The sequence below is a fragment of the Rhinolophus sinicus genome, chromosome 16, assembly GCF_057876585.1.
Source record: "Rhinolophus sinicus isolate RSI-liver-muscle chromosome 16, RSI-T2T, whole genome shotgun sequence".
In the NCBI taxonomy this organism is placed as follows: domain Eukaryota; kingdom Metazoa; phylum Chordata; class Mammalia; order Chiroptera; family Rhinolophidae; genus Rhinolophus; species Rhinolophus sinicus.
This window is the reverse complement of record NC_142516.1, coordinates 106,012,448-106,029,383: the sequence shown is the minus strand read 5'-3', so window position 1 is coordinate 106,029,383 and position 16,936 is coordinate 106,012,448. Positions and strand designations below refer to the sequence as shown.

General features: G+C 35.4%; 1 long non-coding RNA gene across 1 annotated transcript in view; it reads right to left on the bottom strand.

The window, feature by feature from the left end:
* Positions 1-16,936, bottom strand: part of LOC148755088 (uncharacterized) — a 263,785-nt gene that overhangs the window by 125,353 nt on the left and 121,496 nt on the right. The window lies entirely within an intron of this gene.

The following is a 16,936-nucleotide window of genomic DNA, read 5'->3' as shown; positions in this document are numbered from 1 at the left end:
ATTCACTTTTCAGACTTTTATAGTGTTACTTAACTTTTAAAAAAGGAAAAAGTGAAGACATTAAAATAGTGAATGGATGGAGCACAGCTTCCTATTAAAATAAATACACTTTTATTGTTTGGAAAACCCTAACAAGCTCCAGACTATTAACTGAATTCTGTCATTTTTTTGAAAGAAGAAACTTCTAGCACACTTCCAGACATTAGATTAAATTGGTATCTACTTAATTAATTTTAAATTATAAAATAAAAAGAATATACGTTAAAAATACTTAGAAAAACTACGCATCTTAGACCTCCTGTGCAGTGTCAGTCTATCAAAATCTGCTTCCTCTTTGTCTGAAATTAGCAATGGTACCCTAAATGGAGCTCTTGCCTCAGTCTACATGGAAATCATTTTGCTACTTGGCTGAGGATATCAGCATCGTTGGTGTTGACCTTGTATGTGTTTTGGGGGCTGGAAACCTGATACCTAATTGGCACTAGCATCCATGCATTGCTCAGGATTAAATCTTAAATTCTTCCTTAATAATTTTTTCTCACACTCTACTTTTAATTGATAAATCCTGTCAACTCTACCTTCGAAATATAACTCAAACCCAACACTTTCACTATACCTTCACCATTTCCACTCTAGTTCAAGCCACTAGTATCTTTCACTTAGATTATTGAATGAGCCTTCTTCCTGCTTCTGCAGGATATTCTGCAGAGTGGTCCAAGAGATCCTTTTAAACTTTAAGTCAGCGTTACTCCACTGCTCAAACCTTCTGATGGCTTCCCATCTTTGGAACAAAATCCAAAGTTATTACTATAGTCTGCAAGGCTCTAGTAGGTCTGTCACCCACTTATCTCTCAGACCCCAATCTTATCTCTCTTTAATTCCTTTGTATCTATGACCACCAAAATGCTACCCAGCAATCAAGTACCATTTCTTGTTCCATTTATTCTCTTTCTCTCATAGACATTACATCACACCTTTTCCTCTCCCCTAGGAAATCCAAAAGTCCTCTCCCATTCCCACTCGCAGCTGATAACCTCACTCTCTATTGTACTGAGAAATAGTAGAAATTAGAAGAGAGTTCAACGTGCTCCCACCACCATATTTACCCAGCTACCAGCACACATGCTCACTTATTCCGCCCTCCCCATGGATGCACCAGCCATGCTTCTATTTAAGACCAACTTCTCTACTCCTGCACTAGATCCCCTTCCTTTCACCTATATCAATCCCCTCCTCTCACCCTTATATCATCAATTTTTCCTTCTCTCCTGGATTATTATTCTCATCTGCGTACAAACATACTACAAGTTCTCCCTTCTTAAATATAAAAATTCTCCCTCAACCCTGCTTTCTACGTATATCTGACACCCCATTGCAGCAAAATTTCTGTAAAGAGATATCTATACTCCCTTTCCTCCTACCCACTCTTGATCCCACTGCAACAACTCAATGCGAATCTAAATCCAGTGATCCATTCTCAAACTTATTTTACATGAACCATCCGTATCTTTTGACATAGTTCATCACTCTGCTTGATAAACTTTCTTCACTTGGCCTTCAGGTTTTGTGCCTGGCCAGCGCCTGTTCTCCTCTGCTCTCTCATCCCTAACCCCACCCCTGAGCTCAGCTTCTCTAACCTCATCTTGTACATGATCATCTTGTATCATGCTGTCCTCATTCACTCTCACTAGCCATACAACTTGACTTCTTTGCCATTCCTCAAATATATCAGTTTAGAAGGCCTTCTCCCTGCTCTTCTACCTGGAATCCTCTTCCCTCAACTTCTTCAAGTTTTTCTTCAAATATTACATAAACAATGACACCTCTCCTGATCACCCTATTTAATATTGCAATATCCACCACCCTCAAACTTCCTGTATCCATTTATTTTTCTCCATTACATTTACCAATTTCTAACATGCTACATAATTTACTTATTCAGTTTAAGTCTTCCCTATGGCCTGAATATGGTCACCTTGTCATTATAAAGTCATTTGACAGCTTTGATTCCAGATACCTGGTACACAGCAAGCATTTAGCAAATCATTGTCAAATTAATGGAGCCATAAGTCTTGGCTCTGAGCATATGAGTTAGACAGCTATCACTATTGAAGACCATATGTTAAAAAACTGAGGACCACAAATAACAAGCAAAATACTCAATAATAAAATAAGGATACCGTGTTTCTCCAAAAATAAGACCTAGGTGGACCATCAGCTCCAATGTGTCTTTTGGAGCAAAAATTAATATAAGACCCGGTCTTACTTTAATATAAGATCCGGTCTTACATAATATACTATAAGACCAGGCATAATATAATATAATACCAGGTATAATACAATTATATAATATAATATAATATAATATAATATAATATAATATAATATAATATAATATAATATAATATAATATAATATAATATAATATAATATAATATAATATAATACTGGGTATAATATAATACCGGTCTTATATTAACTTTTGCTCCAAAAGACGTATTAGAGCTGATGGTCCGGCTAGGTCTTATTTTCAGGGAAGCACAGTAGTAAGATTGCTCAGAGCTGGTTTGATAAACATATAGAACAATTTCCATAGCCATGTTGGGAAATACTTATCATTGTTGGAAAGGGATGCTGCTCAAATCATTAAGTTAGAACCCTAGGGAACTAAATGGGCAGAGAAAGTTATCCCTTGATGCTTAAGATCATATGGTTACTAGCCCTCAAATGCTGTCATCCCCACAAGCAGTTTCTCTTAAATTCTTCGGGCCTTTAAATGGACATGGTCATTTTACAGAAGCCCAATTCAGAAATAATTATAAAACAACACAAGCAGCAGGACTATTTCACGACAAACTAATGACTTCAGGACATGCAAGGCAAGACTCCTCTGTATAAATTCACTTCATAGCAGGGGTCAAAACCATTAAATTAATGTCAAACTGCAGTTCCTGGGCCCTGAGTACTCCATGACTCCAGAGGATTGGGATTTGTAAGAAAAATACTAAACACAGAGACATGTATAAACACTCTAAAAGATACTTTATACAAATGTCTTTTTGTCTGAAATCAAAACTCCAGAAAACAGAACTTTAAGTTCCCACTTTTCAATGAAAATATCTTTGGAAAGACATTCAAGAGTTAATTTTGAAAAGAAAACCTCTCGTGATGAAGTATGAAGACATCACTGCTTGACTTTAATAAGTGTTCTGTTTAAAATCTTCAATATAAAAGCCTGGTCCCTTTAAGATATTTTCTTAAAAACCCAAATTGAGTAATTTCTGAGAGCTTTGGAGTTAGTGTGATGAGTAACCCCAAGAAATGTCATTGTTGGGGGTTGAGCTAGAGGTGTGTGACTTGGCCATATGATGGCAACACAATTGCCACAGCCGAGAGGGATGAAAACTATGTTCACTGAGTTTTAATTTGAAATTTAAATGTATGGAATACTTATAACAAAGAAACTTACCCTCCACAGAAACAAGCTAGCTCTTCATCAAACCTTTTCTATTCATGTTTTGTACACAACCATACTACATTTCTCAAGCACCCTTGCAGGTAAGTGTAACTGAACTCTCACCAATGAAATGTGAGCAGAAAACATATATGACACCGCCAGGCTTTAACCTATAAAAATATCTCCTCAAGCAATGCCAACTTGATATAGAAGGGTGTGGCAACCTTGGAAGCCATATGTCAAAAGTGGTAGAGCCACAGATGGAAGAAGCCCAGGAAGGAGCCTGAATCATTACTTAAAAGACAGTTGTCTTTTGAAAGGGAACCAATTTTAGACATTGCATAGATGATAAAATAAACCCTTATTAAGTTTTCTGTTTTGTTACAGTAGTTCACGTTACCTTAATAAACATCCTTAATTCAGAATGGTAAGACTTAATGAATAATTAAATGACTAACGAGTAATCCCTTTAAGGTGAGCAGCTGTATACTAAGCTTTAACAGTCATTGTATCTAACATTCAAATCTAACAGGCTTACAACAATTTTAAATAGATTAATACCAGAGTTTGCTTTTCAACATCTAAAGCTTTCAAGATAAAAACAAAGATTTGGGTTGCTGTTGCTACTATTGACTAAAAAGACTTACAGTCCCTTTACCTCTAATTTAGCTCTGGACGCATGCGTACACACACACACACACACACACACACACACACACACCTCAACCCTGCAGAAGCCAATAGCATCAGAAGGAGTAGCAGAAGAGAAGTAAAAGATCTAGGAGGGACAGGAAAGCTTCCTTGAGCCCTGGGACAGACCCAGGAAGGGTAAGAGGAAAAGCTTTGCATTGCACATAAAATTGAAGTTCTGATTTTGCCCAGACAGGACTTTTAAAGCCGGAAAGTATTTTAATAATCAAAATAAGGAAAAGGGGAACAACAACAAAAGACAGGTGGGACAAACAAAAGAAACAGCAACTGATACCTATAAATCCAACCATCTCAATAATCACATTAAAACGACATGGACTAGGTCTCTCCGCCATGTGAAGATACAATGAGAAGATGGCTGTCTGTAAACCAGGAAGAGGATCTTCACCAAACCCAACCAAGCTGGCACCTTGATCTTAGACTTCCAGCCTTCAGAACTGTGAGAAATAAATGTTTGTTGTTTAAGTCAAAACAGAAAACAAACAAAAAAAAACAACTAAATGGACTAAATGCCCTAATTAAAAAACAAAGATTGTCAGACTGGATTTAAAACCACAACCAAACTACATGACACAAGAATTATATTTCAGTGAATTAACAATTTCAGGAATATGGAAAGTGACATTACTAGAGATTTCACAAACACTAAAATGATAATATGGTAATATTATAAGCAAGTTTATGCCAAAAAATTCAATAACATAGGTAAATTGCACAAAATTCTATGAAACACAAAATTACCAAGGCTCACTCAAGAAAAAAGATAACCTGAATAGTCCTATATCTGTATCAAATGTTAGATTTATAATTTAAAACCTTCACACAAAGTAAGTTACTGGCCCAGACATTTTTACTCAGAAGTTCTACAAATATTCAAGAATAATAATATTAATTCTACACAAACTCCTCCAGAAAAGGCATTCAGATTGGAAAGAAAGAACTAAATATGCTGTTATTTGCATATGATATGATCAATTTTGTAGAAAATACAATGGGATCTACAAAAAATAATCATTGGAACTAATAAGTAAATTCAGCAAGTTTGTAGGACACAAGATCAATGTACAAAAAAAATTAATTTCTATGTACTAACAACAAACAGAAATAAAAAAATTAAATATCATTTATAAGGCATCAAAAACATTAAATACTCAGAAAAATATCTGACAAAAGGTGTACAAGATGTATACACAGAAAACTACAAAACATTACTGAGAAAAATTAAAGAATACCTACATAATTGGAGAGCTATACTATGTCCATGGGCTGGATGCTTCAATATTATCAAGATATTGATTTCCCCCAAATCAATCTGTAGAAACAATGTAATTCCAATTGATTTCCCAGCAGGCTTTTTTTTTTTTTTTGTAGAAATTGACAAGCTGATTTTAAAAGTCTTATGGCAATGCAGCTTTAAAATAGAACAAAATTGAAGTAACAAACCTACCAACTTTCAAGACTTATAAACTTACAGTGATCAAAACAGTGTGGTATTAGCACAAAGATAGACATATAGGTCAAGAAAATGAAATAGAGAATCCAGAAAAAGGATCACACACATATGGAGAACTGATTTTCAACAAAGATATAAAAGCAATTATGAAGAAAGAATAGATTTTTCAATAAATAGTGTTGGAAGAATTCCAAAAGAAAAAAAAAAACAACAACTTTGATCCATACCTCAAACCACAAATAAAAATTAACTCTAAATGGATCACAGTCTTAAAAGTAAAGCCTAAAATAGAAACATCTAGAAGAAATATTATATGATCTTACAATTAGTAGAGATTTCTCAGATAAAAAAAAATGTTTAAATGTTTCATGAAACAAAAATTAAATAGAAATTGGACTTCATCAAAGTTTAAAACTTCTTGCTTTTAAAAGACACTCTAAGAGAATGAAAGGCAAGCATAAAGAAATTTCAGAACACTAAACATAACAAAAAAGTGCTAAATATTAAAGAAGCACTAGACGATCAGCTGACTTCTCAAGAGTTTAAAAGACCCAACGAAACCAGAGACCAGTGAAAGGATGCCTTCAATGAGCTAAAGGAAATTAACTGCCCTAAATCCTAGTGAAAACATCCTTCATAAATGATCATAAAATAGACATTGTTGGGCAAAACAAAAGCTAAAAAAGTTTGGTGCTATCTAACTTTTACTACAGAAAATTCTAAAAGATGCATTTCAAGCAGAAAGAAAGTAGTGTGAGATGCAACAAAGAATGAAGAACAAAAAAATTAATTAGAGGCTAATGCTAAGCAAACATTTACATAGATGTCATCATCACAGTAGTAGTAGTAGTAGTAATAGGAATAGTATCTTGTGGGGTTGTCCTAAAGCAAGATATAATAAAAAATAAAACAATAGTATATAATTTGAGAGAGGGTAAATGGAGTTAAAACATAAGGTACTGATTAAGTTTAAACCTAAACAAGTTAAGTATGCATGTTGTAATTTCTGGGTAACTACTAAAATAATAGGAACAGAATGGTTAAATCATAAACAAGTAGAAGGAAAACAGAATTTCAAAAAATTATCTAAAAGGACGCATGTAGAAAAAAAGTGGAACAGGATATGATGGTAGATGTAAATCCAGCTATAGAAATAATTACATTAAATTTAAATTGACTGAATAGACTAAGAAGAAAATATCATCAAACAATGAAAAAGATTTAACTATATGAAGATTTCAAGAAACATCTAAAATATAAGGAGATGGAAAGGCAAAGAGGAAGAGGATGAAAAATGCACACCTGGCTAATAGTATAAAAAAGAAAGCTGGACTTTTATATTTAAAAGCCTTACTAGACATAAAAAGAGATATATTATATATCACTAAATAGAAATTATGAGGTTCTAAGACCCAAACCTTAAGAAAATTTAATGAATACTCAACATTCAGCAAAGCATAGACATTGGGGGATGGGAAGGGAGTGAAAGTTAAAGCATTACAAAAGCTCCTTGGAAGTAGATAAGAAAGAGGTGGAGAGGAGGAAAGTGAGACTATTCTATGCCCTCATTTTACAAGTGTGGGAGGAAGTAGACAGGGGAGAAAGCATCTTATTGAGAAAAACAATGTATCTTTATGGGGAAACGAGTTGATATCTTATTTCCAAATGACAGCAATGTGTCTGATATGAGAAAAGAAAAAAAGAAAGATAACTTTTAATGAAAGGGAAGATACAGCAGTATAATTTCAAAAGTCACCAAAAAGAAAAAAAATGGAATGACTAGCAACTGAATCAAATCAACAAAAATAAGAAAAAGAATAAAGAGAGCATACTGTGTTAAATAAATAATAAAAACAAACCAGAATAAAAGAAATAAAATATATCATCAGTTACACTAATTGTAAAAGAAAGCACTGAAGTTTTCCCATTAAGAACAATCAAACTAGTTTAAGAAATAAAGCCTGGATATACCATTTACAAGAAACACTCTTAAAAGAAAGTAATAAAGAAAAGTTAAATTTTTTTTAAGTGGTAAAACAGGTATTGGGAAAATGAAAAAAAAAAAAAAGAATGTAGAAGTAGAAATACTAATATCTGACAAAGTAAAATTTAAGATTAAATATAACAAATAAGATTTTAAAAAGTATTATGGAATGATAAAGATTACATTTTTAAAATATCTGTAACACTCATAAACTAACATGCTCACAAACACTATAGTAGTTTAATACATTTTCAAAACAAAAAATTCAACAGGCACTACAAAAAAAGAAAATTATAGGCCAATATCCCTGATGAACATACCGTATTTCCCAAAAAATAAGACCTAACCAGAAAATAAGGTCTAGCATGATTTTTCAGGATGACATCCTCCGAACATAGGCCCTAATGCATCTTTTGGAGCAAAAATTAATATAAGACCTGGCCTTATTTTCGGGGAAACATGGTAGATGCAAAAATCTTTAACAAAATATTAGCAACCAAATTGATCAATACATTAAAAAGATCATACAAGATGATCAAGTGGGATTCACTCCCAGATGCAAGGCTGGTTCAATACCCACAATCAGTTAACATGATACACTACATAAACAAAATGAAGGATAAAAATCATGTAATCATATCAATAGATGCAGCAAAAGCATTAGACAAAATCCAGCATCCATTTATGATAAAAACTCTCAGCAGAGTGGAAACAAGAGGAACATACCTCGACATAATAAAGGTCACATGTGACAAATGCACAGCTAACACCATACTCAATGGTGAAAAGCTAAAAGCTTTTTCTTTAAGATCAGGAACAAGACAAGAATGTCCACTTTCACCACTTGTATTCAACATAGTATTAAAAGTCCTACACACCACCATCTAACAGAAAAAAGAAATAAAAGGCATCGAATTGGAAAGGAAGATGTAAAACTGTCATTATTTACAGATGATATGATACTCTATAGAGAGAACCCTAATAAGTCCACCAAAAACCTATTAGAACTAATAAAGGAATTCAGTAAAGTATTATAGTTGGATACAAAATGAATATTCAGAAATTGGTTGCATTTTTATACACCAATAATGAATTATCAGAAAGAGAAATTAAGAAAACAATCCCATTTACAATTGCATCAAAAAGAATAAAATATCCAGAAGTAAATTTAACCAAGAAGGTAAAAGGCCTGTCCTTGAGAAATTGTAAGACAGTGAAGAAAAAAATTGAAGAAGATAAAAATAAATGGAAGCATATACCATGCTCATGAATAGAAAGACTTAACATCGTTAAAATAGCCATACCACCGAAAGGAATCTATAGATTCAGTGCAATCCCTATCAAACTACAAATGGCATTTTTCACAAAACTAGAACAAATTCTAAAATTTATATGGAACCACAAAAGACCTCAAATAGCCAAAGCAATATTGAGAACAAAGAACTAAGTTTTCTACTTTCAGCTTACCTGTTATCATAACTATACTATAAGGCTGTAATAATCAAAACAGCATAATACTGGCATAAAAACAGACACATAGATTAATGACACAGAATAGAGAGCCCAGAAATAAGCCAATGCTTATATGGTCAATTAATCTATAACAAAGGAGGCAAGAATATACAATGTGATAAAGTCTATTCAATAACTGGTGTTGGAAAAACTGGACAGATACATGGAAAAGAATAAAACTGGATCACCTTCTAATACCACACACAAGACTAAAGTAAAAACAAATAAACAAACAAAGGATTAAAAACTTAAGTGTAAGACCAAGAATCATAAAACTCCTAGAAGAAAACATACACAGCAAACTCTTTGACGTCACTCTTAATAGCACTTTTTTTTTTTTTTTTTTTTTGGATATGCCTTCTCAGGCAAGAGAAACAAGAGAAAAAAAAAAACGAATAAATGGGACTACATCAAACTGAAAAGTTTTTGCACAGCAAATGAAAACAAAATGTAAAGACAACCTACTGAATGTGGTCAAAGATATTTGCCAATGATACATCCAATTAGGAGTTAATATCCAAAATATATAAGAAACTCATACAACTTAACACCCAAAAAACAAATCTGATTAAAAAATGTGCAGAGGACCTGAATAGACATTTCTCCAAAGATGACATGCAGATGGCCAATAGACATATGAAAAGATGCTCAATGCCACTAATTATCAGAGAAATGCAAATTAAAACCATAATGAGATAATCTTATACCTGTCAGAATGGCTATCATCAACAAATCCACAAACAAGTGTTGGTGAGGATGTGGAAAAAAGGGAACCCTCATGCACTGTTGGTGGGATTGCAAATTGGTGCAGGCACTATGAAATACATTTTGAAGGTTTTTTAAAAAATTGAAAATAGCCCTACCATATGTCCCAGCAATTTCAGTTCTGGGTATTTATCCGAAGAAATCCAAAACACTAATTCAAAAAGATATATGCACCCCTATGTTCATTGCTGCATTGTTGATAAGATCCAAGATATGGAAGTAACCAAAGTGTCCATCGAAAGACAAATGGATTAAGAATAAGTAGCACATATATACAATGGAATATTACTCAGCCATAAGAAAAAATGAAATCTTGCCATTTGCAACAACATGGATGGATCTAGAGGGTACTACGCTAAGTGAAATAAGTTAGACAGAGAGTCAAATACCATATTATTTCATTTCTATGTGAAATCAAAAAAATAAATCAATAAATAAACAAGTAAATAGAAACAAACTCATAGATACAGAGAACAAACTGATGTTCATCAGACAGGAGGGGGATTGAGGGAATGGGTGAAAAAGTGATGGAATTAAGATGTACAAATTGCAAATTATAAAAATAGTCAAGTACAGAATAGGGAATAGAGTCAATAACATTGTAATAACTATGTATGGTGTCATATAAGAACTAGACTTATCAGGTCGATCACTTCACAAAGTATATAAATGTCTAATCACTATGTTGTACACCTAATATGATATTATATGCCAACTAATATGAAACTAATATGATATTGTATGTCAAATGTAACTAAAATTTTTAAATTGAAAATATATTCAAAATGCAGAAAAGACTTGATAAAAATTCAGTTATACTGGAAGATAACCCTCAGAAATGGAGAGATTTAGAGGACAAAAAATAAGAATAGTAAGAAATCAAGAAATGCCTTCAATTAACCTTAATGTGGTAAACATTTCACAATATACAGAGGGTGCCAAAAGGAAATATACCCTTAAGAAAGGAAAACTGTACTAAAATCGTAATACTTAATATATACTGATAACAAAAAATGAATGCAAGTCACATTTGACTTCTGCAATTACAAGAGATGCTCAAAGTGGTTACCATCAGTGTACAGACAGTTCTGATTGTGGCGAACTACTGTTTGAGCAACACTGACCAAAGTGTCTACTTGTATACATTTTTTGGCACCCCAGTATAATACATATAACATATATTACATATATGTCTTTGAGATAAATATATATCTTTGGGATATATATCATCTTTATATATATATATATATATATATATATATATATATATATATATATATATATACACATATATATGTGTATATATATGTATATGTATATATATATATATATATAATTTTAAAAATCTATTACATGCTTGATCATAAATCAAACTTTAAAAAAATGAAAGGGAGAATTTATACGCTACCTTCTCTAATCATAAGCCCATATAATTAATAATAAATAATAAAAAGGTATACCAAAATGTTTACTAAGAAATGAAAAAGTATATACTACTAGAAAATTACTGGAGGTAATAAAAAGGAGAACACTTTGTACCAAACCTAGAGGACACAAATAAAGCTATGCTCCAGGCAAAATATACTGCTTTAAATGCCTTAATTTGTTTAAAAGGCAGATAATAAAGAAATTTCATATTAATAAATAACAAAATAAAAACAAAAATTAACAAAAATAAACTGGGAAGATAGCATTTATAAAGATAAAACATAAAATTCATAAAATGAGAAACAATTTAGTAGAAAGGATAATTAAACCCAAAAACTGATCTGTAGGCCTTGGTGTGTGGCTTGGCCTCTCAAGGCAACTCCAAGCACGGTGCAAGTGGCAGCAATCTCTGAATTGCTTTGTGACTCTTGCCAGGTGTCCCCAGGCAGGGCACAGACTGCAGCAAACTTTGAGTTGCAGTAGGTCCCTTCCCCTCCCAGAGGCCCTGGGCATGGCAGGCCCAGTAACCAGCTTCAGACTGGGCTGCAGCATCACCCATCCACTTCCAAGGATGACACACTCAAAGGGCAGACTGGGCTGGCACTGGAGCCCTGCTAAAGTGAACCCTGCTCTGTAGGGTCTGCCTTGCACCACAGCTCCTCCACTGTAATCAAGCCAGTCCTCACAACCAATCAGCCTGAGGGTCAATCCCTCCCATTGACATATTATACAAACAGCAACCAAGGCTCAACTATAACAGGAGGACACACACTACCCACACAAGGAACACACCTGAAGCACCTGGGTCTGGTGACCAGGAAGACTGCGTGACTGGGCCCCACAGCACACCTACACTATAAGGCCACTGTACTAAGACTGGGAGACATAGCAGCCCTATGTAATGCATAGAAACAAACACAGGGAGGCATCCAAAATGGGGAGACAAAGAAATATGTCCCAAATAAAAGAACAAAGCTTTAGGAAAAGAACCATTATAATAAACAAAATGGAGATAAGCAATCTACCAGATGCAGAATTCAAAACACTAGTTATAAGGATGCTCAGTGATCTCAGGGAGAACTTCAACAAGGAGATAGGAAACAAAAAAATGGAGATAGAAAACATAAAACAGAACCAGTCAGAAATAAAGACTACAATATTGGAAAAGAAGAATACATTAGAGGGAATCAACAGTAAATTAGATGAAGCAGAGGACTAAGTCAACAATTTACAAAATAAAGTAGCAGAAAACATCCAATAAGAACAACAAAAAGAAAAAAGAAAATCTGAAAACATGAAGAGAATTTAAGGGGCCTCTGGGACAACACCAAGTTCACATCATAGGGGTACCAAAAGGAGAAGAGAGAAAGCAAAGAATTGAAAACCTATTTGAAGAAATAATGAAGAAGAAATTCAAGATGGCTGAGTAGATAAACACTGTGCCTGCTTCCTTCCAAGAACACATTAAAATTACAACTAAATTATACAATCATCAAGCTGGAGAACCCTCTGAAGTCTAGCCAAAAAGAAGTTTTATGACTAAGGATGTAAAGAAGTCACGTTGAAACTGGTAGGAGGGGCAGAGACGCAAAACAGTTCCCACACCTGCATGTGGAAGTTGAGAATCAAGAAGGATATTTCAGCTGTAGAGTTTCCCCCTGGAGCGAGGGACCCCAGCCCCACACTGGACTCCCCAGTGGTGCTGGGAAGAGGAGTCCCTACAACATCTGGCTGTGAAAAACAGAGGGGATTCCAACCATCCGGTTGGGACAGAAGGCTGCGGGAAACCAAGGCGTCCTCTTAAGGGACCTGCACACAGACTCACTCACTCACAAGCACTGACTCACCTTGGGCTCCAACGAAGGGATGGTGACTTGGGGGGTCTCAGAGGCTGTCGTGCAGGGAGGCCTGCGGGGGTCTCTGTTCCCACTCCGCACAAGAGAACACAGGATATGGTGAGGCAAAAAAAAAACACCCACGGAGCCATAGATAGGGGAGTCATACTAGTATATTCTCGCTGGCGGCACTATACTCTCACTGGAGGCTGGATCCACACTGTCCGCAACCCACCATCCTAACTGCAATCTGCTCTTGCTAGCTCAGCCACCATCTTCTTGCTAGCCCCCATTTTCTTGCTAGTGTAGCCACAGCAGTTATATTAGTGGCCAATGGCTCACTGGTTACAGCTGACGGCCAACTAGCCACGGCTGATGGCCATCCAATCACAGTTGATGGCCATTTACTACCTGAGCCAACACATTTCTATGTGAGGCTGAGAGCCTGGAAACTGCTTTCTGGGGCTCTGTCCCCACAGAGGCATACAAGTGGCAGACTGAATTGTGCGGCTTCCAGGTGAAGGCTGGAGGACTGTTGCCATTTTCCTTTGTGTGGGATGCTTCTTCTGTGCAGCCAGCAAGTGGGAGCCATCTTTGATGTGTTGAGCCCGCCCCCCACAGGCCAAATCTGAATCTGATTGGTCTGGTGAGTTGCACTGCTCCACTCTGCTGACTCTTTGGGATCTCACCACACCCAACTCCCCCAACACCAGAGGCACTTTGTGAGCAGCCAGCCCAGCCTGAATTGAACTCTTTCTTGGAAAACTATTGGAGTCTGAGGGCCCCAGGCAGGTGGCAACTGGCCTTGGTGTATTCTGAGACTTTTGCTGCATAGCTACATGCTCAACACTGGTACCAAACCAGAATCTACCTGGTGAACACAACTCTTCCAACTCTACTGACTCTCTGAGACTCTGCCTCACCCAACTTTCATACCCCAGGAGACTTTATCAGTGACTAAATCTTAAGGGAACCAGCAGGTGGTGGCAGGCCTCCGGGTGTCCCAGCTTTTTATGGAGCTACCCCAGGCCAAGTACTACTGGCAAATATCCTTGGTTTGCAGTGTGGCCTCTCCCACATGCCTCCAGTTTAGCAGAGGCAGTGACTAAATGCAGATCGCTTTGTAGCTTTTACCAGGTAGTCCTCAGCCGATTAAGGGTGGTGGATGACCAGGGCCTGCACCATAGCAGAGCACTGCCCAATTAGCCCCACAAGCAGCACACACAAATGGTGGTCTCAACAGGCATCAGAGCTCCCTGGGACAAATGCCACTCAGTGAGGAAACACACACACACACACACACACACACACACACACACACAGCAGCCTGTAACCTGTGGATGTAGCCAAACCCCACAGCCAATCAATCTGAGAGCCAATCCCACCCACTGGCATGCCAATAGCAATCCAGGCTCAGCTATAACAGGAGGGCACACACACCCAGACAAGAAGCACTCCTGGACCACCTGGAACAGGTGACCAAGGAGACTGTGCCAGGGCCCCACAGAGCACCTACTACATAAAGCCACCGGGCCAAGACTGGGAGACATAACAGATCTATCAAACACATGGAAACAAACACAGAGAGGCAGCCAAAATGAGGAAACAAAGAAATGCATCCCATACGAAAGACCAGCAGAAAACTCCAGAAAAAGAGCTAAAAGAAATGGAGGCAAGCAACCTATCAGATACAGAGTTCAAAACAGTGGTTATAAGGATGCTCAAAGAATTTAGTGAGAACTTCAACAAAGAGATAGTAAGTGCACGCGCACACGCGCGCACGCACACACACACACAAAGCCCATATAAACCATAAAAAAAGAACCAGTCAGAAGTGAAGAATACAATAACTGAAATGAAACACACTAGAAGGAATCACCAGCACTAGTTGAAGCAGAGGATTGAATCAGCAATTTGGAAGACAAAGTAGCAGAAAACACCCAATTAGAAGAGCAGAAAGAAAAAAGAATCCAAAAAAATGAGGATTGTTTAAGAGACCTCTGGGACAATACCAGGAGTACTAACATTCACATCATACGGTACCAGAAGGAGAAGAGAGGAAGCAAGGAATTGAAAACGTATTTAAAGAAACAATGACTGGAAACTTTTCTAACCTGGAGAAGGAAATAGTCATAGAAGTCCAGAAAGTGCAGAGAGTTCCAAACAAGATGGTTGCCAGATGGGAGGGGGTTTAAGGGTGTGGGTAAAAAAAGGGGAAGGAATTAAGATGTACAAATTCATTGTTACAAAGAAGTTATGGGGATGTAGGGTATAGCATAGGGAATATAGTCAATAATATGGTAATAACTATGTATAGTGCCAGGTGGGTACTAAACTAGTCAGGGGCATAACTTTTTAAATTATGTAAATGTCTAACCACTATGCTGTACACCTGAAATTAATATAAAATGATACTGAATATCAGATGTAAGTGAAAAAATAAAAAAGGGGGGAAGGTGAATAAGAGGTTCAAATTTCCAGGTAAAAAAACAATTCATAGGGATATAATGTACAGCATAGATAATACAGTCAACAATATTGTGATACCATTGTACAGTGTAAGATGGTTGTTGGATTTATCATGGTGATCACTTCTTTAGGTATATAAATGTTGAATAACTATTGTGCATACCTGAAACTAATATAATATTGAATATTAGCTATATTTTAATAAAAATCTTTTTAAAAAGACAAGGATGACCTATTTCACATTATTTTTAACATTGATATAGATATTATAATAAACACTACTATGTTTCCCTGAAAATAAGATTGGTATTATATTAATTTTTGCTCCAAAAGACGCATTAGGGCTTATGTTCAGGGGATGTCCTCCTGAAAAATCACGCTAGGGCTTATTTTCCGGTTAGGTCTTATTTTCAGGGAAACACGGTAAGAGAAAATGAAATAACTGGCAAAAAGCATTGGAAAATGAAAAAAACCTTTGGTGATTACATGACTGCATACTTGTATACATAGAAAACTCAAGAAATCCTAGTACAAGAAAAATACTAAAATTAATTTGTTCTAATTTCTGGATTAAAAATATTTTTTTAAACTAACAGCCTTCTCTGGCAATGAGCATCAAGAAATGAAAAGTCAAATCTTTTCTCGTTACAAATACTATAAAAGACTTTTAAAGTAATTTAATAAAAAAGACATAGGATGTACAAAATACTACTAAAATATATAGTGCAGGATCTGAAAAATATGAAAATGCATTCCATGTTCTTGGGAAGGAAGAATAAATACAAAAAAATTGAAATCTCTAAGAATTAATGCACAAGTTAAGTGCAATTTCAACTAATATCCTAATAATTTTTAATTAGGTAAATTATTTTAAAACTGTATGTGAAAGAAAACATATCCAAAAAAAGTATGAAAAAAATGATATGGGAAGAGTCACCTTACTGAATACCAGAATATATCATAAAGCTATTATAATCAAATAGGAAAAAGTAAATGTAGCAATGAAATAGAATAGATACACCAGAAATAAATCCCAGTGTAGATGAGAATTTAATATATTATAAAGGTGGTGTATTTTCTATAGAAAAAAATTATGGATTATTTAATAATTGGTACCAATACCCTAGATATCTATCTGGAAGAAAATAAAAATGGACCATTTCTTACAACAAATACAGAAATTAGTTCCAGATGGATTAAAATTCTAAATAACAAAATTAAGACTGTGTAAGAAAAATCTGAGACTTCACAATCAAAGAGTTTCTAGAATCCATGACTTCCTAACTATGACTAGAATCCCAGAAGCTAAGGCTAGATGCATT